This window comes from Dasypus novemcinctus, chromosome 16, assembly GCF_030445035.2.
Source record: "Dasypus novemcinctus isolate mDasNov1 chromosome 16, mDasNov1.1.hap2, whole genome shotgun sequence".
NCBI classification, from domain to species: domain Eukaryota; kingdom Metazoa; phylum Chordata; class Mammalia; order Cingulata; family Dasypodidae; genus Dasypus; species Dasypus novemcinctus.
In genome coordinates, this window is record NC_080688.1 from 52,878,736 (window position 1) to 52,901,003 (window position 22,268).

Sequence of the window (22,268 nt, forward strand, 5' to 3'; positions counted from 1 at the left end):
CACTGATATGGTAGTAATTTGGAGCTCAGCCTTCATGAAGAAGTACCTATAGGGCATCCCTTCTCCCTGTTCCACCTGTCCCCGGGGCTCCCTGTGGTCTGAGTTGCTGTCTTTCAGGGGCTCCTTCCTGACTGATGGTCAGCGCTTATGTATGGCACTACACTGCCAGGGGCCGAGATTGGCGGAGACAATGGTTGTGGGGGTGAAGAGGTTGCGCTGCTTGGAGAAAATGGCTGCAGGAAAGATGGGGCTGTGTTGCTTGGAGAAGATGGCAGTGGGTGCAGCTGCAGGAACGGTGAGGTTGCACTGCTTGGGGGGAGCACTGGCAGGTGTGGCTGTGGAAACAGCGAGGTTGTGCTGCTCAGGGGAAGTGCTGGCAGGTGCAGCTGCAGGAACGGTGAGGTTGCACTGCTTGGGGGGAGCACTGGCAGGTGTGGCTGTGGAAACAGCGAGGTTGTGCTGCTCAGGGGAAGTGCTGGCAGGTGCAGCTGTGGGAATGGTGAGGTTGTACTCTTGGGAAGGCAGCTCATCCCCATTCCTTAGTTATGGCACAGTAGGAGCAACCGCAAAAGGTGGCAGGAAGTCATTTTCATCTGGCCTTTCTAGAATGGGTGGGTCAGAACTAGATTTGGGGCTCACTTTCTCTGCACCCTTTGCAAGGTGCTTGTTTGACCTGGTTCCTTGGACAGCACCTCTGGGCTTTTATATCATGCAAATCCTGGCTTCTTTAGTCATACATTTTCTTAACCAGGGCAGACTTTGACTCACTGTGTCCTGCCAGGCATCAATGTATGGGAACTGGTCAGGGTGCCCTGGTTTTCCGGTTACCATATTGTGGACTTTTTGGATGATCCAGGGGCCAAAGATGCCCCCCTTGGGCCAGCCCTTGCCTAAAGTCGGCCATTCTAATTCACAAAGCATTGTAAGCTTTCCTGGCTGGAACTTTATGCTGTATACATATCCATGGAATGCTTGGGGAAAGTTTTTCAGGATACAACCTAACAGGGTCCTACTTTTTATGTTCCCCATGTTTCCACCCTGTTTCAGTGCTGCACAACACTCACTCAGCCTTTTGCTTCATCTGTTTCCAGCCGCTCCCCTCATGGGGACTTACGGCACCTCTTAGCCTTAGTGGGTTGGTATAAACCCCCTACTTGGAAGACGGTCCCTTTGCAGGGAGGCCCCCCAGACCACCTTTGACCAGATGCGTTCACCACAGAACCATGGATTGGGACTCTGCACTCACCCTGCGGAAGTGTGTCTCTGCATCTCATTCAGTCCCCACAATCACACGCACACAACCACCCTCCTTCCTTTTCTTTCTCGGACCTTGAGAAGATGGCTTCCTCTCTTCTCCTTTGAAGTACTAGGGTAGTCCCAAGAGCTGATCAGGCTCCCCTCTTAACTTTTCTGAATGAGGCTTTTCCTGCACTATGCCCACAGTAGTCTTATCCATCTGGCATGTGGAGCTCCTTGCTTTGTTCTCAGGGTCTCTTTCCAACCCTCCGGTGCCTCTGGTTTCTTCCAGGAGGGCTCCAGTGGAATCCACAACCTCTTTCTGGACTAAAGGGGTCCAAGGGCACCCTGGACCAGGGTTTGCCTGGATCTTCCTGGCCTTCTCGGAAGTGTCTGAGAGGGGCAATCAACTGTTGCTGTTTCTGGCCTTTGCAGCAAATCCGGATGAGCCCCCAAAGATGTTATAGCAGAGATAAGTCGGGTGATCGCAGTATTGAGGGCCAGTATGTGAGTAATCTCTGAGAAAGAAGAGTTATTAATAGCTTGCTGGGCCTAGTGGACTTCTGTCCAAAAAAAACCAAGCCCCGAACAGGGTTTCTAGATCTCTTTATACAGAGGATGTAGGAGCAGGGGGTCAAGCGGTGCTTTTATGCAAAAAGGACTTTCTTTGTTAGTTTCTTAGAGTTTTAGGGGTTCATTTGGATACCAGGTAGGTTTGAATTAACATATTGCCCACATTCCAGGTAAGCTTGAATTAACATATCGCCTATATTCCATCTGGATGTAAGTTCAAATACACATTCAGTCTGCATCCTTCCTGAATATTCAAAGCCTGTAGAGCCTATATCATTTAATTGGCTTTCCAGAAACTATGCAAACTTGGATATAGAATTAGATAATTTTGAATTCATGCACAGGTCGTATTAAGTTTACCGTATCATTTTTATAAACTCTGCATTATTTTGACAAGTAGATGTAAAGTAGTAGCTTTAGATTTATCAGCAGAGAGTAAAATATTTACTGTTTCAAGGACTTTAAGCACCACTTCTGACCAAGCACTGGTAGACTAATAAACTTACAAAGAGTGCTCTGTACAAAGCCAGTCTAAAAAAAATTTTTTTTAATTAAAAATAAAAAGATTTTTAAAAGAAAATTGAGCAGAAACATCAGTGGCTGCACACAATGGGGAGAGACAAACTCTAAAGATATAGTCCAGAGAAGTCACTAAATAAACAAAAAGCAACATCAACAACAACCCTGAGAAAGAGTATCAGAATCCAAAATTGCAAAAATATATTATTTTCAATATCCAGTTAATAACAACAACAACAAAAACCTTAAAAATGTGGCCCTGAGGAAGGCAGGCTACAACATCACATATTATAAATATGGGCAGAAGACTAAAGGAAATAATTTTTTTAAGTTACAGAAAAGTATGATAATTCCTCAAATAGAGAATCTCAATAAAGGGATAGAAATTAGTAAAAAGAAGGTGTGTATGGAAATTCTGGATTTGAAAGTTATAATGTAATGAAAAAATCCATTAGAGACTCAATAGCAGATCTGGATGGCAAATATGAAATGGTAGAAGAGTTAGTGAAATTGAAGATAAATCAATAGGTATCCAGTCTGAAGAAATTAAGAAAAATTATCATAATCTCTGACACCTGTGAGATACCACAAAGCCTATCCAACAATCCTGTAATGGGAATCCTAGAAGGAGAGAAGAAACAGGGCAGAAAAAAAATTGAATGTACACATCCAAGAAGTTCAACAAGCTCCAAGTAAGATAAATACAAAGAGATTCCCATCTAAATACAACATAGTCAAACTGTTTCTAAAGAGAAAAAAATCTTGACAGCAGCAGCAAACAGAAAATTGACTTATCACCTACAGAGGAACAAGAATACAATTAACAGCTGTATTGTCAGATACAAGGGAGGCCAGAGGCAATGAGGTGGCATATTCAAAGCACTGAATGAAAAAAACCAAACCAACAAGCACAAGAAAACAACTACCCATCAAGCTGAACTGTCTTTTAAGAATAAAAGTGAAATAAGGACATTTCCACATGAACAAAGACTGAAAATTTTATGCTAGTCAGCCTGCTTTACCATAAATTCTAATAGAAGTCTGTTTGGTTGAAAGGAAGTAACATAAAACTGCAACTCAAATCCACACAAAGAAATAAAGATCACCAATAAAGGTAAATTAAATAGGCAATTATAAAAGTTAGTATAAATATATGTTTTTCTTTCTTAACTAATTAAAAAGACACCTACATACAACAGTAATTGTATAACTGCATTGTTGAGTTTATAAGATAGAAAGATGCTGTGTTTGTGGGGGGGGGGCATAAAACTTTTCAAAGGGGGGAAGGATGAATAAATTTTCTATATACTACTAGAATTAAGTTGGTAGAAAGGAAATAAAGCTGTCTTTATTCACAGATGGCATGGTTCTGTATACAGAAAATCCTAAGGAATGTCCAAAAATTCAATAGAACTAATGAGTTCAACAAGGTACAAAATTTTTATTTCCGTGTACTCTCAATAAATAATTCAAAGATGAATACGTTTAACAAAAGAAGTGTAAGGTTTATACACTGAACACTACAAAACATTATTAAGATAAAGAAGATATAAATAAATGGAAACAGATTCCTTGTTAATGAATTACAGGACTCAATATTGTTAAAATGGAAGTTTGCTCAAAATTTATCTATAAATTCATTGTAATCCCTATCAAAATCCTAGCAGATTTTTGTTATTTTTTTGCAGAAATTGATAAAGTGATCCTAAAATTTATATGGACATACAAATGAATAAAAATAGCTGAAGCAATTTTGTAAAAGAGAAGCAAAGTGTAGAATTTACTCTTTTCAATTTCAAAATTTACTATAAGTTTGGTAGGCAGAATTTTAAGATGGTTCTTCTGACCACCCCCTGATTTAACTCACAGGACTATGCTATGTTACATGTTGTTTTAGTTTGCCAAAGGGGGCCAGTGCGAAGCACCAGAAATGGGGGGACTTTTTTAAAGGGGATTTATTTGAGGTAAAAGTTTACAGTTTCAAGTCCTTGAGAAGTCCAAAAGTCACCAAAGATGCTTTCTCACGAAAGTCACCTTTTGTTGATCCACCAGCATGTTGCCACATGGTGAAGCAAGATGGCTGCCATCTCTGGCTTCTGAAAGTTTTTCTGTGTCTTTCTGTGTGAGTCCATTTATATCAGACCCAGCAAGGGGATGGACACTCAACCTGGGTCATGCCTCATTGACATAGTCCAGTCAAAAATCTTTAAGCAATCTTATTAGGTAATCTAATCAGTGAATGACCCCTCAACCGAATTTAGAAAAATTAGCTCAAAATCAATCAAGATCTATATATAAGAACCTGAACTATGTAACTCCTAGAGGAAAGCATATGGAAGCATCTCCAGGACCTTGTGTTAGGCAATGGTTTCTTAGATTTTGCAACAAAAACATGAGCAACAAAGGAAAAAATAGATAAATGGAACTTCAGCAAAATTAAAAACTTTTGTGTATCAAAGGACTTCAGCTTGAAAGTAAAAAAAAAACAGGGAAACGGACTTTGGCCCAGTGGTTAGGGCGTCCGTCTACCATATGGGAGGTCCGCGGTTCAAACCCCGGGCCTCCTTGACCCGTGTGGAGCTGGCCATGCGCAGTGCTGATGCGCGCAAGGAGTGCCGTGCCACGCAAGGGTGTCCCCCGCGTGGGGGAGCCCCACGCGCAAGGAGTGCGCCCGTGAGGAAAGCCGCCCAGCGTGAAAAGAAAGAGCAGCCTGCCCAGGAATGGCGCCGCCCACACTTCCCGTGCCGCTGACGACAACAGAAGCGGACAAAGAAACAAGACGCAGCAAATAGACACCAAGAACAGACAACCAGGGGAGGGGGGGAAATTATATAAATAAATAAATCTTTAAAAAAAAAAAAAAAGAAAGTAAAAAAAAACAATCTACACTCACATAACTTCTAGTAGTTTTTCTGTGGATTAAATTCTGTGTGTAGATCGCTGCATTATTTAGAGTGACATTTTGATTATTCCAGCTGATGTCCTTTATCCAAAGAGTAAATTAGAAATGTGACGGAGTTTAAACTATTGTTGCAAGAAAACAGATAACAATATGTCCAAAAGAAAGAAAGACTAAGGTAATGACTTACTAAAATTCAGAAAGATTAATTGCAATGTAAATGAAGATTACTCTAATAAAGAGCACAAGAAGCGTGAATGAGTGTACCTGTATCACATTTATTGGGTCTGACTCATGGTATGTTATCTGGTCTGGGAAGAGTAAGTTGTATTATTGTAGATTACAACTCAAAAATGTAGGGTAAAAGTAAAACAATAAAGACAGTAAAAGATTAATGATTGCAGAAGTTCGGAGGAAGGAGAGGGATAAACAGGTGGAGCACATGAGATTTTTAGTGTAGTGAAACTATTCTGTATGATGCTGTAATGGTAAATACATGATATTATGCATTTGTCAAATCCTCTAGAACTGTACAACACAAGACAAAGAGTGTAAGCTATGAACTTTTGTTAATAATAATGCGCCAGCATTGGTTCATCAATTGTTACAATGTGCCCCAGTAATGCAAGATGTTTGTAATAGAGGAAACTGTGCGGGAGGAGAGGTTTATGCCAGCTCTCTGTACTGTCTGCTTAATTTTCTGTAAACCTAAAAGTGCTCAAAAAATAAAGATCTGGAAAGTGGACATGGCCCAATGGATAGGGTGTCCGCCTACCACATGGGAGGTCCACGGTTCAAACCCCAGGCCTCCTGACCCGTGTGATGAGCTGGCCCACGCGCAGTGCTGATGTGCACAAGGAGTGCCGTGCCACACAGGGGTGTCCCCCATGTAGGGGAGCCCCACTTGCAAGGACTGCACCCGTAAGGAGAGCTGCCCAGCGCGAAAGAAAGTACAGCCTGCCCAGGAATGGCGCCGCCCACACTTCCCGTGCCGCTGACAACAACAGAAGCAGACAAAGAAACAAGATGCAGCACATAGACACAGAGCAAATAGACACAGAGAACAGACAACCGAGGGAGGGAAGGGAATTAAATAAAAATAAATAAAATCTTTAAAAAAAAAAAAAGAAAAGAAGACCCAAAACGAGGAGGAAAAAAAAAAATTTAACCTAGAATGATAGAGATGATAGGATTAGTAGACAAGGGCAGTAAAGAAGTTCACTTAACTATATTCCTTGTGTTCAGGAAGTTAGAGGAAGTTATGTAGAAATATTGAATATATATATATATATAATCCCAAGTCAAACTTCCAGAAATTAAAACTGAAATGTCTGAGATGACAAATACGTGAAATGAGATGAAAGATTTGACATTGCAGAAGGAAAGCTTGTTGAAGTTGAAGACATAGCAATAGAAATTATCAAATATTAAACACAGAAAACAAAACAAAAAGAGTGAGAGAAAGGAACAGAGCATCAGGGATCTGATAGATAATTTGAGTCTCCCAAGGGATGAGAGGGCAGCCAAGGGGAAAAAAAAAAGTGATGACCCATGATTTCCCTCTCTTTTGAAAACTATAAACCCATGGTTTAAGCAGATAAATGAAATAAAAGCACAAAAAACATGAAGAAAACTACTCCAAAGGACATCATAACCAAATTACATAAAACAAATGATATGAGAAATTCTTAATAGCAGCCAGAGAAAAAATACAATATATACAGAAGGAAAAGCAAAGGGTGGAAGCAGATTTTTTTCCCAAACATGGCTAGTGAAAAGACAGTACAACATCTTTAAATAACTGAAAGACAAAAACAAAAGTCAATTAGAATTCTTACCAAACAAAAATATCCTTCGGGAAACGGACTTTGGCCCAGTGGTTAGGGCGTCCGTCTACCATATGGGAGGTCCACGGTTCAAACCCCGGGCCTCCTTGACCCGTGTGGAGCTGGCCATGCGCAGCGCTGATGCGCGCAAGGAGTGCCGTGCCACGCAGGGGTGTCCCCCGTGTGGGGAAGCCCCACGCGCAAGGAGTGCGCCCGTGAGGAAAGCCGCCCAGCGTGAAAAGAAAGAGCAGCCTGCCCAGGAATGGCGCCGCCCACACTTCCCCTGCCACTGATGACAACAGAAGCGGACAAAGAAACAAGACGCAGCAAATAGACACCAAGAACAGACAACCAGAGGAGGGGGGGAGTTAAATAAATAAATAAATCTTTAAAAAAAAAAATCCTTCAAAAATAAAGGTGGAATTACTTTTCGACATGCAAAAACTGAAAGAATTTTTTACCTTTACCTGTGCACTCCAAGAAATGTTAAAGATAGTCTTTCAGACAAAGAAATGATATAGATGGAAACATGGATTTGCACAAAGAATGAAGTAAACTGGGAATGGTAACTGTAAGTATAAAATTGATTTTTCTTATTTACTTGAGAGTAAAAGCCAATTCTTAAGAAAATTAATTTATTATGGGGTTTATAACATATGTAGAAACAAAATATATAACAAGAGTAGCAAAATGGCTGGAAGGGGCTAATTGAATTATCCTATTGTAAGGTTGTGTATCAGCAAAATGAAAGTTCTCAAGTCAATTATCTCAACGACTACCATAAGAAACTATAAAAATAAGAGCAAAGTAAGCCCAAAGGCAAGCAGAAAGAGGAAAGAGTAAAGATCAGAACAGAAATCAGTGAAATGGAAAACTTAAAAAAAAAAAAGAAAAGGGAGAGAGTCTTTGGTTCTTTGACATGTTCAATAAAATGGATAAAACTATTCACAGACTTATAAGGAAAAAAAAAGGGAATATACAAATTACCAGTATCAAGAATGATATATATGATATTAGTACAGTTTCTAAAGATAGTAAAAAAAGGTTAAGGACATATTATGAACAATTTTATGGCAATAAATTTAACAACTCAGGTGATATAAGGGACAAATTCTTTGAAAGACACAAACTACCAAAGTTTACTCAAGAACTGGAAGAACCTATACAACCTAAAAGCCCTATTTTTATAAAAGTATTTGAGTTTGTAGCTGAAAGTCTCCCTGCAAAGAAATCATTGGACTCAGATGCCTTCACAGGTGAATTCTACAAAAATTACCATTTAATAAAAAATACTGAGTCTACACACATTTTTCAGAAAATTCATGATGAGGTAATACTTGCCAACTCATTATATAATGTCAGCATTACTGATACAAAACCAAAGACATTACAAGAAAAGAAAATGACAGAACAATATACCTCATAAACATTGATGCAAAAATAAATAAAATGTGAGCAATTTGAATTCAACAAGTAAAATAAAAAAATAAAATCTGGCCAGTGTTGTTTATCTCAGGAATGCAAGGTTGGTTTAACATTTGAAAATCAATTAGTGTTATTCACCAACTGGGCAGACTAAAAATGAAAAACTATATTATCATATCAATAGATGAAAACAATCACTTGTAGAAATCCAACTTCCTTTATGATAAAATGCTCCAAAAACTAAGAATAGGACAAAATGTCTTTAATCTCATTAGGGTCATCTGAGAAAAATATATAGATAGCATTATGCTTTTAATGGTGAAAGATCAGGAATAAGGCAAGGTTTATCCTCTCTCAGTGCTTCTGTTCAGCATTGTATTGGAGGTTTTAGCCAGTGCAATATGACAGTAAGAAGAAATAAACATACAATTTGGAAAAAGGCTAAAATTTTCTTCATTCACAGCTGGAATAATCAAAATGTCACTCTACATAATGCAGCGATCTACACACAGAATTTAATCCACAGAAAAACTGCCAGAAGTTATGTGAGTGTAGCAAGGTACAAGATTCATTTACGAAAATTAATCGTGCACTAATACCAAAGTTGAATATTCGTATTTACAAACAATCTCTATTGTTCTACAAACCAATTTGAAAAAATAATACATGCAAGAATATGCCATTTTTATGAATGGGAAAACTAAATATTGTTAATACACCATTTCTCCCTAAATTGCTGTATAGATTTGACAGTATCTCAACCAAAATCCAAGCAACTTTGTTTGCAGAAATTGAAAAGTTGATTCTGAAATTCACATGGAAATGCAGAGACCAAGTATAGCAAATTTTAGAAAAAGAACACAATTGGAGGGCTAACACTACCTAATTTCAAGACTTATTTTAAAACTGCAGTAATCAAGAGAGTGTGGTATTTTAAATATAGACAAATAGATGGATGTAACAGAATATAGTATCCAGAATTAGATTCATTCACATTTGATTAGTTGATTTTCAGGATAGTTGAAAACTGTTCAGCAAAAGTTGTTCAACAAATAGTGCTTGCACAGTTGGATATCCACATTAACACAAAACACTATATCCACATTAACACAAAACACACTTTGACTGGTACCTCACACCATAGACAAAATCCAATTCAAAACTGAACATAGATTTAAATGTAAAACCTGAAGTTAAAAACTTCTGGAAGTAAATATTAAGAAAAACAAAAACTTTTTTTGACTCTGGGCTGAGCAAAGATTTCTTAGACTCAACATCAAAAGCATGATTCATGAAATAAAAAAAACTGATATATTGGATTTTATAAAAATTAAGAACTTCTAAACTGTTGAGAATGAAAATCACAGATTCTGGGAAAATACTTGCAAGTCACATATGTGCTAAACTTGTATCCAAAACATATGAATAACTCTCAAAACTCAACAATAATAACTCAAGAATGAAATAGACTAAAGATTTGGTAAGACCCTTAATCTAAAAAGATAAATGGAAGTCAAGACATGAAATGGTGAACATCATTAGTCTTTAGGGAGATACAAATTAAAACCACAATGTAATACATACCTATTAAAATGGCTAAAAGTATAAAGATTTACTATTCTAAGTATTTGCAAGGATTTGGAACAGGAACCCTAATATACTGCTGGTGAGAATGTTGAATTGTACAATCACATAGCAAAACAGGTCCATAATTTTGAAAAGTTAAACATAACACCTACTTAAAGCCTAGCCATTCCATTCCTAGGCATTTGCCCAAGCATAAGCCTACTCACAAAGAGTTGTACATATCAGCTTTATTTGTAATAGCCAAAAGCTGTTTTTAAAAAACCCTAATGTCTGTTGAAAATTGAATGGATGAACAAATTGTGGTATGTCCAGTGTGGTACAACAGACTAATCCTCAACAACAAAAAGAATTATCTATTGATATTTACAACATCATGAAAGAATCTCAGAATAATTCTGTTGAAAGAAATAAGCCAGATAAAAAAAGCACATACCATACATGTATTTAGATAAAACTCTAGAAAATTGAAACCATTCTGTAGTGATGGAGAGTAGATCAGTGGTTGCCTGGGAACAGGAGTGAGATGTGGAGAGGAGGGAGGAAGGAATTTCAGTGGACCATAAGGGGCTAATTAGGGTTAGAATATGACTCTCAGAATTACTAGTAATTTCCATAGTAAGTGTGATGGTTAGACTAATGTGTCAACTCGGCCAGGAAATGGTACCCTGTTGTTTGGTCAAGCAAGCACTGAGCTAATTGTAATACAATGACATTTCATGGACTTTAATCATCAGTGAGTTGATTGCGTAGATGGCTGATCACATCTACAATCAACCAAGGAGATTGCCATCAGTAATGAGTGACATTGAATCAGTTGAAGGACTTAAAAGGGCGAGTGATTTCCACATTCAGAGACAGAATTCCCAGCTCCACTTTGGACACCCAGTCTCTTCGTAACTCATCAAGGACCTTCATCAGAGCCCCTGGTTTGCAGCCTGACTTCCAGAATGTGGACCTGTGCATCCACGTGGTTGTGTGAGAGAATTTTATTAAATTTGATATTATTTTCAGATGTGTCCTATAGATACTGTTTCCTAGAAAACCAGACTAATACATATAGTAATTTACATTAGATAATCATTATTTTTTCAAAATTTCTGATATTTTAGTACAATTTGGGGGTACATATAATAAACTTTTAAAAATAACATAAATCCTATCATGGTTCTAATACAAAACTAGTATGCAACTGATGAACTCACTTCATTATTTCATCTCTACCAGAATTAGTCTATGCCCTATTTAACCAGAAAGCTCATGGATAACACATACTTAGATGCTTTCAGTATTTGTATATCCTATGCAATATTTGGAAATACATATGCTAGAAAATTATTATATCTGAATTATAATTTAACTTGGAATCCTGTATTTTTATTTGCTAAATCTGGCAACCCTGCTTAGCCTACTTTACATCTGCAAAAAGTATCTCCTGTTTTACTCTATAAACTTTATAGCTGTAATTTTTATGTTTTTTTTAAAGATTTATTTATTTCTCTCCCCTTCCCCCCACCCCCCGCCCCAGTTGTCTGTTCTCTGTGTCTGTTTGCTGCGTGTTCTTCTTTGTCCATTTCTGTTGTTGTCAGCGGCATGGGAATCTGTGTTTCTTTTTGTTGTGTCATCTTGTTGTGTCAGCTCTCCATGTGTGCGGCACCATTCCTGGGCAGGCTGCACTTCCTTTCGCGCTGAATGGCTCTCATGGGGCGCACTCCTTGCGTGTGGGGCTTTCCCTACACGGGGGACACCCTTGCGTGGCAGGGCACTCCTTGCGCGCATCAGCACTGCGCATGGGCCAGCTCCACACAGGTCAAGGAGGCCCCGGGCTCTGAACCGCGGACCTCCCATGTGGTAGGCGGACGCCCTAACCACTGGGCCAAGTCTGCTTCCCAATTTTTATGTTTAGATCTATAATTCCTTTTTAATTAATTTTTGTTTATTAAGTATAGTTAGGATTGAGGTTTATTTTTTCTTTATGATTATCCCATGGTTCAAGAACCACTGGTTGAAAAGCCTGTCTTTTCTCCACTGAGTTACTTTAGTAGCTATAGTGGATCCACCCTTAGTGACTACCAATGTGTCACACGAGTATATAATCACCTTCCTTTGAGTAGTGGGAGAACTTGTGACTTACTTCTAGCAGACAGAATACGATGAAGGTGAAGGGATTTTGCATATGTAACTACGGTTGATTTTTCAATTAATCAAAGAGATTATCCTGAGTAACCTAACTTAATTAGATGAAAACCCTTGATAGGAAGTAGGGCCCTTCCCAGTGCTGAAGAAGTCACAGACACATCTAGCACCCATCTCACAGTCCTTGCCTACTCCCATCCTTTTCAACTGTGTGCAGTTTATCAATATGTTTTCATTCTGCAGCCTAGGGGCAAGTTAGTTCTAATGGAACAACCTGACCATACCTTGAACTGGAAAATGGGAGCAAGCAGTTCCAACTGTTTTATCAGGGCCAGAATCTCAGTAGTATGGCCCACTTCTCCTAGGATATATATTACTCATCCCTTAGGCAGCCCATGTGCCACTTCTTCCACCGTGAAGCAGGGCATTTGGAGCTGCTATCCACCAACACTGACCCAAGCAGTTAGCCTCCCCAGAGGACCAGCCATGATAAGATCACTTCCCCTGCTCTTTTGGACCCTTTGGGTTGTGTAAGGAATAAAGCAATCATTTCCTGAAAATCTTCATTGTGCCTAAGCCTCTTTTCCAACCACACATCATGTAGCACGTCACTCCACACCTTGAAAGTGCTCTCCTGTTGAGCTTGAAGAATAAGCTTCTATGAGTTCTACAGTTGCAAGGAAATGAATTCTTCTAACAACTTTGTGAGCTGGAAAGAGGACCCCAACCTCAGATTTGACCACAACTCCTATCAATGTTATGTAGCCTTGTAAAATCCTGAGCAGAGGATCTCAGTTAAGCCATGCCCAGTATTCTGACCCATGGAAAATGTGAGATAATAAATAATGTTGCTTTTAAACTTCTAAGCCTAGTGTTATATAGCACTAGAAAGCGAATACAGTACCTTCGTCAAGAGACAGATGATTATATATAAAAAAATTTTTCTGGACTCTGTACCCTTTTCTCAGTTATCTGTCTCTCTAATCCTAATGCTTGTACCACAATATCTTCGTTACATAGACTTATAATACATTTTGAAATTAGATAGTGTAAGTCCTTCAACTTTGCCTGTCTAGTTCCTTTGCATGTCCATATAAATTTCAGATTAAACATGTCAACTTCCTCAAAAGAATATACTAGAATTTTATTGTAACTGTAAATCAATTTGGAGAAAACTATCATCTTAACCAATTGAATTTTTTGATCCGTGAATACACTAGATCTCTACATATACTAGATCTTCAATTTCTCTCAGTAGTAATTTTAATTCTCTAAGTATTTCATGTTTTGGGATGTTATAATAAATAATATTTTTTGTTTCAGTGCCCAGTGGTTCTTTGCTAATATAGAAATACAACTTATTTGTATATATTGTCCTTATATTTTGTGACTTTGCTAAACTCAGTAAGTAGTTCTGATAGACTATCTCTGTGAATTTCTTATGGTTTTCTACATACATGATCATGTTGTCTTCACATAATGACAGTTTTATTTCTTCATTTCCAAACTATGGGCCTTTCCTTTTTCTTTCCTTATTGGATTGGCTATGACCCCCAATACAATGTAAATGAGATGTGCATAGGGTTGACATTTTTGTCTAGTTCCCAATATTATGGGAAATGTATTATCTTTCATCATTAAGTATGATGGGAGTTACACATATTTTATAAATGTTCTTTATCAAATTGAGTAAATTCTCCACTATTTCTGATTTGCTGAATGGTCGTTGAATTTCATCAAATGCTTTATTTTTTTTGAGCCTATCAACGTGATCATAGTGCCTTTCTTTGAATCTATTCAGATAGTGAATTTCATGGATTAATTTTCAATTGTTTGATCAACCTTCCTTTTCTGAGATAAACCCCATTTGCTCATTGTATATTGTCCTTTGTATATGTTGCTGTATTTAATTTACTAGTATTTTGTTAAGAATTTTTAGATCTATGTTCATGAAGGATCTTGGTTTCCAGGTTTTTTATAATGTCTTTGATTTGTTTTGATATCAGGGTAATGCTAGCCACATAAAATAAATTGAAAGTGTTCCTCCTTCCCATATTTCATGAAAGAATTTGTGTAGATTGGTATTAATTTTCACTTAAATTTTTAATTTATCAGTGAAGCCATGGGAGCCTGAAGTTTCCTTTGTGGAAAGGTTTTAGGTTACAAATTGGATTTTTATTCAAGTGTTCTCTTTTTGTCTTGATAAGTTTTGGTAATTTGTGTCTTTCAACCAATTTGTTCATTTAATCTGTATTGTAAAGTTCATTGGCATAAGGTTATCATAAGATTTTCTTATCTTTTTAATAACTAGGATGTATAGTGGTGTGCCTCTTTCATTCCCGACTTCGGTAGTTTATGTCTTTTCTCTTCATCAGTCTACCTAGAGTTTAGTAAGTTGTATTGATCCCTCAAAGAACCAGATTTGGTTTCATTGTTTCTCTGTTTGCCCAGGTTGTATTTCATTCATTTCTGTGCTAATCTTGATTATTTCTGTCCTGATTGCTTTGGGTTTAGTTTCCTGTTTTTCTTATTATAGAAGCTCACTTTATTCAGATCTTTCTTTTTATCCAATATAGGTGTTTAACACTGTAAATTTCCCTTTCTACACTGCCTTAAATGCATTCCTTAAATTTTGATATCTTTATGTTTGATATGTTGTGTGTTCATTTCAATTCAATACAATTTTCCAATTTCACTTGTGATTTCCTCTTTGATCGATGGATTATTTAGAAGTGTGCTACTTATTTTGAAAATATTTGATTACTTTCACATACTTTCTGTCATTCTATTTTTTACCTTAATATCATTTCTTTTTAATTTATTGAGACTTCTCATGGTTTATCTTGATGGTTGAGTTGGTTCATTTGGAAAGAATATGAGTTAATTTGAATTGGTTGATAGTGCTGTTTAAGTTCTCTATAACCCTATTGATTTTTTGTCTACTTCCTCTGTAACTTACGGAGAGAGAAGTGTTGAAATCTCTAACTTTAATTTTCAGTTATTCTGTTTCTTATTTCAGTTCTGTTAGCTTTTGCTTCATGTATTTTCAAGCTCTGTTATTAGAAGAGTGCACATTTGGGATTGCTCTGATGCTCTTATTAATTGAATCCTTTATCATTATGAAATGTTCCCTTTTGTCCCTGGCTGTTGTACTTGTTCTGAAGTCCACTTTGTCTAAAATTAGCATAGCCATTTCAGCTTTCTAGTGATAGATGTTTGCATAGTACATCTTTTTCTATTCATTTTAATCTCTCCCTTTCTTTTTATTTTGTGAGTTTCTTGTAGATAGCATATAATTGGGTCTTGCCTTTTTAATCAGTCTGAAAATCTTGACCTTTAATTTGGAGTGTTTAGTCCATTTACATTTAATGTAATTATTGATATGTTTGAGTTTCAATCTAGCATATTGCTTTAGATTTTCTCTGTGTACCATATGTTCTTTTAAAATTTTTCCTCTTTTTTGAGGCTGTTTGAGGGTTTCTTTATCTCCCCTATGCCATATTTGTAGTGAGTTTATGTTTTACAATATAAATCTTTAATTACTGTAGTGTGCCTTCAAATACTATTATTTCACATTATGTAGAATATATGAAACTTGCAGTAATATATTTCTTTGTGCTGTTGTTTCCATACATTTTCCTTCTGTATATATTAATAATACATGGTTATTGTTGCTGCATTAAATATTTACATAATTTAGTTAGAAAAAAATCTTTATATTTGCCCAATGAGTTGCCATTTGTAATACTTTTTTTTCTCTCTCAGTAAATTCAAGTTTTTATCTGATCTGTGATGTATGTTTTTCCTTATAATTTCAACATATTTATATTAACTAATATTAATACTTACCAATTAGGTATTTATAATAAAATCACCTACATATTGCTAAATCCAGGGAATTCTTACCAGTCTATATTTTACTAATCCTCTTTCCTTTGTTATGGACTGGAATCCATGCCTTTCTTCTTATAATCCTCTACTTCTTTAGATACTATAATGTGATACTGTTTTGCCCCATTTTGTTTTAGTCTCCTTTTTGGACACTAATTTCTCTCCTGTTCCAGAGATCACACTTGCCTAAAAACCTGCAAATATCCCCCTCTAACCCTTCTTCTATTCTGAGACATAACTAACATTGACTAATGAGTAAGTTTAGTAAATTCAGTTTGGCTTGATCTACAAAATTTCTAATGGTTTGGGGAAAGTCATCAGTCAACAGTAACTATTATTTCCATATACTTTTTGTATAACTACTAACTAAAGAATTCTGAAGATTTTAGCCAGAATACATAAAGAACATTTAAACTCAATGATAAAGCAAATGCAAAAACAACTAAACATAAGCCAAAAAAATGTAAACACTTTACAAAAGAAAATATATAAATGACCAATAATCACCTGAAATGATGCTAAACATCATTACTCACCAAGAAATGCAAATAAAAGTCACAATGAATTAATACTGTATATCTTTAGAATGGTAAGCTTAAAAAGAATGGCAGTACTCAGTGTTGGCAATTCTCATATATTGCTGATAGTTAAACATATCTTTATCATCTCTCACAGTAATTCTACTCCTAAGTATCTAACTGGGAGAAATTAAATTGTATGTGCACATGAAGACTTATGTAGGGATGTTCATAACAGCTTTATATAGCCGAAGCCTGAAAATGACCCCAAGAGTCATCAGCAGGTGAATCGATAAATTGGATTATTGTCAAAAGTCATCAAAATATATACTTAAAATGGGAGCACTTCATTGTATGTAAACTATTCCTTAATAAAGTTAATTTTTTAAATTAAAAAAAGCTGGGAGAATTTTATTAGTCCTTTTTTATTTAAATTAATATAAAACTGTAGCCAAAAAGAGGAGTGGATGTGGCTCAAGCAGTTGAGTGCCTGCTTCCCATACTGGAGGCCCCAGATTTGATTCCTGGTGCTTCCTGAAAACAAAACAACAAAACAAGCAAACAAATGAAAAAACTCAGGGTAGTCCATATGGCTCAGTGGTCGAGCACCAGTTTCCCACATACGAGATCCTGAGTTCAATCTCTGGCCCCAGTACCTCAAAAAAGTGAAGAAAAAGAAATTATAGCCAATTATAGCCAAAAAAAGGAACCTGATCTTAAGTAATACAGCTGAAACAGTCCACAGCAGTGGGAGAAAACATTTAATTTAGTTTACTCTCTTTGGTTCTTGATTGTTCTCTAGTCTCATAGTGATAGAAGCTACACATTTTTTTCAACGGGATTAAGAGTAGGCTGGAAGTTTGGTTCTCCCAGCAGTAGCCCGACACAAACTAAGGATCTGGGGATCTTCACACCATCCCAGGATCTGAGTGGGACATACTTTTGAAGGATGTGCAATGTTCAATCATAAGTGTGACAAAAAATGACTAGCAGGAAGCTTGTATACTCATTGAGAGTTGGCGTGTTTGTCTCCAAGAGACGTTTCCTTTTGAAGACATACGGTCTGCCTTCTTACTGAAAGCACTGCTTCCCCAATTGAAGCTTGCTGGTGATTACAGTGGGTTTGACTCATTTCAAAGCTTTTTTTTTTTTTCTCAAAAGAATTTCATTAAACCTTCTCACATAGGGGCCGCGCTCTGGAATGTCCAGGAAGAAATAGTGCTTCCTAATGCAATTTTCCCAAATAGAATAGCATATTGTTTGCCATGTATGAATTCTGACTGTTGCTGCTTTGGATTTCCCAGAGAGTTGTGTAACCAGTCAGCCAAACCAAACACTGGAAATTCTGATGAGTGAGCTTGACCCAGCCATTATGGACTGGTTCTACATGAAAAATGGTTTTACTTGACTGGATGTCATTCATGAGAGTGGAATGCGTGATCTGAAACTAGGTTCTGTCATTGATACCACACTATTCAATTCTTGTAGGTATTTGATGAAAGGGATATAATCAGATGGAACTTATTGGACTATTCACATCACTTCAGAGCCAGAATTTTTTGTTAGCTTTGAAACAAACTTAACTCATACCTCCTATGATGACCTGATCAGAAAAGTTGTGGAAGTCTTCAAGCCAGGAAAATTTGTGACCACCTTTTTTATAAAGCAGAGTTCTAAATGTCACACAGTGCTTTCTTTACCCAGAAGATTGAAGGTTTTAAATGTCTTGATTGCCAGAGTGCTATGTCAATGATTACAACTTTATTTTTTACCAGCTTTGCTAAGAATCAGTAGGGACAGCAGAGTTGATTACAAAAAATGAAGGAAAAAAACGAAAAAAGAGAACACCTATAGAAGATAGTGGCTGCTTTCTATTGATACCGGGGCCCATGCATTCCAAAGCTACCATCTTGTAGTTGCAGGAAACCCTAGTTGTAATCACAGTGTTATCACTTTGAGTTATTGTACACATTATTATATTAAAGAATTAGATATCCTGCATGACTACTGTGTTCTATGTTTAGGTATTCTATGCCACTTTTGCTGTGAAGTAGATAGAATAAAACCTTTTACTGCATGAAACTTTACAACACTTGTGAAAACAATTCAGTTTAGTTTATGCATAGTATATTTCTCTAGGTATCATCCAGAATCCCCCATAGACAAGGCTTTTGTCCTTATTAACTGATGGCCTCAGCTAAGCATCTGGGACCATTACATTAAATTGCTACCTGGATTTTATATCCAATTACCTCTAGTTTCTGGAACATATTCCCCACTAATGTTATGGAAAACAATTTCTACTTCATACAGATATTTTTGCAACAGCAATTATTTTTCTTTCACAAGTTAAGTCCTCTTAAGAAAATTATAGCTGATTATTTTAACATTATTGCTTCCTCCATTTGTAGTCCTTACCATGGAGTCCTTTCCCGTTACCGCCTTAAATAAAGCAATACACTCTTATACTGTGGGTTTATACTAATCTTATACCCCAAAAGGGAAAGGTGAGTGGGCCCTGGTCCCAATTTTCTTTTACTGTCAAGTGAATTTAGTCTCTTTTTGTTATTGGCAGATAGTGACAAAAATAAAGAGTATTATACCTTGAGAATAGGGTACATGGGCAGAACTGTACGGAAATCTTAAACCTTGCTGTGTTTCCCAGTGAGTCAGTAAATGAGATTAGTTTATCATGAGCACCATGCCTTTACTAACTCACTAAGTAGTATAAATGGTGTTTATTGCAAAATTTATTAGGGAGACTTGACTTAAAAGTTGTACTGGATTCAGTAAGTCAAGTCAGCTTGGGTCATTTACTTTGAATTTTACTTTAGCTATCATTTCCCCTAATTTCCATTAATAATACACTGAAAGCTTTGATTCAAAGCAGAATGAATGTATTTTCTAACCTATCCTGTGACTTAAAGTTCTGTGACTTTGTGATTTGTGATACATGTGATAGTGTTCTAACTTCATCTGTTCCTTTCACCATGATTTGGTAGGATAAACGAAGTGACTGCTCAGAATGAGAGCTGTCTAGGTTTTTTAGATGTTCACAGTGAAGCAGAATGCTATTCATAAAACATAACATGAAATTCCAAAATAGTCACTTAATGGGAAATGACAAGAAATATACACTATCAAGAAGGCATATTTTTTAGCTATATTTGCAAATTCTGTAGGATTTAAGCAGCAGAGAGAACAGTGAAGCTAACTAAATATTGTATTTCTTCTTGTCCTCAGTATTTTTTTAAATTCTTTCTAAATTGGTGCCGTGATGTTTTGTTCCTTCTGTATTTATAGATGAAACACCTTTTTTTTTAGTGTTTTTAAACAAAATATACTTGATTTGAAATCAAGTGGTTGGGACACTGTTTTGACTTATTTTAAGCAAGATGTTGAAAGTTTCACTGAAGAAGCATTCAGTGAACGTGTAATCAGTTTGTGATTCTGTAAGTAGCATAGCACCTAATGTTTTGGTGCACTGGTTTCTTGAGGACTAATTCTCAAAGTGGATTTTGTTCTTGAACAATATTCCTGCAGATTTGATGACATTTGTTGGCTTGAGGTCTTATTTTTTCTTGTTGTTGTTTTGTTTTTTAGGTAGAATTCTACCTAATGTTGATAAAGTGTATCAATTTATATGAACAAAGCCTAGGAAAATGAAAACTGTAGATTGGATAATAATCTAAGTCTTAGTAAAGGAAAGGTTTGGTGTTATAAATTCTCCGTTCATGGTGTTGACCTTAAATCAGTTGAGATGTATTTCTGTACCACAATTTATGCTTCAGTAAAAGTTTGCTTAATTCATTGTATCATTTAAAAAAAGTCTCATCCCAATAATATCTTTCCTGCATCCCTTTTCCTCACTAAAGGCAAAACTAATCTCCATACTATTCCTCAATTCTTTGCAGATAGTACTTTTAATACCCTTATCACATAATCTTTCCCCTTAGCCAAAATTAGAGGTCCATGAAGGTTAGAACTATGTCCTATCAAGCCCTGTATTCCTGGCACATAAAACAGTATCTGGAGGATACCTCTAGATCCCCATCTGACTGCCTACCCCAAGGTGGCAGCTTATATCATTATTAGGTAAAATTATACAGAGGGAAGATATACAGAATGTGTATATCTATACTGTTATCCATATTATTTCTTTGTATTATTAGATAAATACATAAGATTTTGGTTACAGAATTTGTTTCCTATGTTCCATTTAATGACTTAAAAATTTTTTTTTGAACTTTCCTCCCAAAATGTCCAACATCCTTACCCTTTCTTTTCACATTTAGTACCAGAGCAAAACCAAAAAGCAGAGAACAGAAGAGAAATAGTTATTTTAAGTACTTCGTAATAATTATAGGACTGCGTTTGTTTGGGAATGTTTTCCTGCACATTGTATGACACTGTTAAATGAAAAAAGATTTGAGGGGAAATACAAATAGCTTTACATATTTGAAAGCCCTGTTTTCTCCCAATATCCATGAATCTCCTGAACTTAACACTTTATTTCTCAAAATATGCCAGCCTTGTTTATAACATGAGAGTTACTTATGCTAAAGCTGATTTTTAAAATACCCCATCAATGTAGGAATTCCGAAGCATTTGCCTTTTATTCTAGTATTATGTTTTACAACCTGATCTTTGCCTATTTCTAATCTAAGAGGATATAGCTTGCATGTTTTATAGTCTTTCAGTATAGTGTCTTTTTAAAAACCTTTTCATGGAACATTTTAAAGAAATGTAGTAATCTTTAAAGGTACCCTAGTAATTTGCTGTTTCACATTGCCAAATAGGCATCTAGATCCCTATTTATATAGCCCAGTGCAATGCAAGACGTTGCAATTTTCCCTGTATTTATAGAATTTTTTAACCCTATTAAATACTGAGATTGGGAAAAGAATATCCATAGAAAAAATAAACATGTTAAATACTTTTTCAGGTAAGTTTCTATCAGGTTCCTTAGGATACACTTTAAACCATTTAATTGTTGCTTCTCCTGCTCCCTACTTACTGATTCATTCAGCAATATTTAGGACTGTCCTCACAACTATGCATTTGTCTTATTCAACCTTCAATTGCATCTCTTTCAGATTTAGGCATCAGATATGTAAAATAAGATACTGATTTAAATTTTTCAGTATATGAGTAACATTATTGTTAAAAATAACAGAATTTTGTAGGGTAAAAGAACCAAGGATTATTGAGTAATTTTTGCAGTAAGTCTCTTAGTAAAACTCTGATAGCTGAAAATTAATTGATTGTTTTGACTTCTCATCCCCCCCCCCCTCCCTTTTTTTTTGCTCATTTCCTTGGAATTTAACAACCCACTCACTGGATTTTTCAGTTCTTATAGATAGAATAAACCATAGAGATCATCAGTGTCAAGCCCCTATTTTATAAATTACTAGACTGCCTAAAAGAGGTAAAGTGACATCTAGAATAATAACTTCTTAGTAGCAGTAGCCAAGGTCTTTTGATTTCATTTCTAGTATATTGTCCATTATTCCATGCTATCTATTCAGTTTTATAGAAACTCAGAAAATTCCATCTTTCAAGAAATATACTAATGATTAAAGAATATGGGATTTTGCTTTTTCTGAGTCTGGTAATCACTGTTAAAATTTTAACATGCCTGTGCTGTATATAATCTAGTAG

The 22,268-nt window shown here is 36.2% G+C and overlaps 1 protein-coding gene and 1 pseudogene across 1 annotated transcript in view; both read left to right on the top strand.

Annotated features, from left to right (window-relative positions):
• Positions 1 to 22,268, top strand: part of KIAA1328 (KIAA1328 ortholog) — a 403,146-nt gene that overhangs the window by 167,747 nt on the left and 213,131 nt on the right. The gene's annotated exons all lie outside the window — the stretch shown is intronic.
• On the top strand, positions 10,816 to 18,572 carry LOC139436682 (S-adenosylmethionine decarboxylase proenzyme 1-like; annotated as a pseudogene).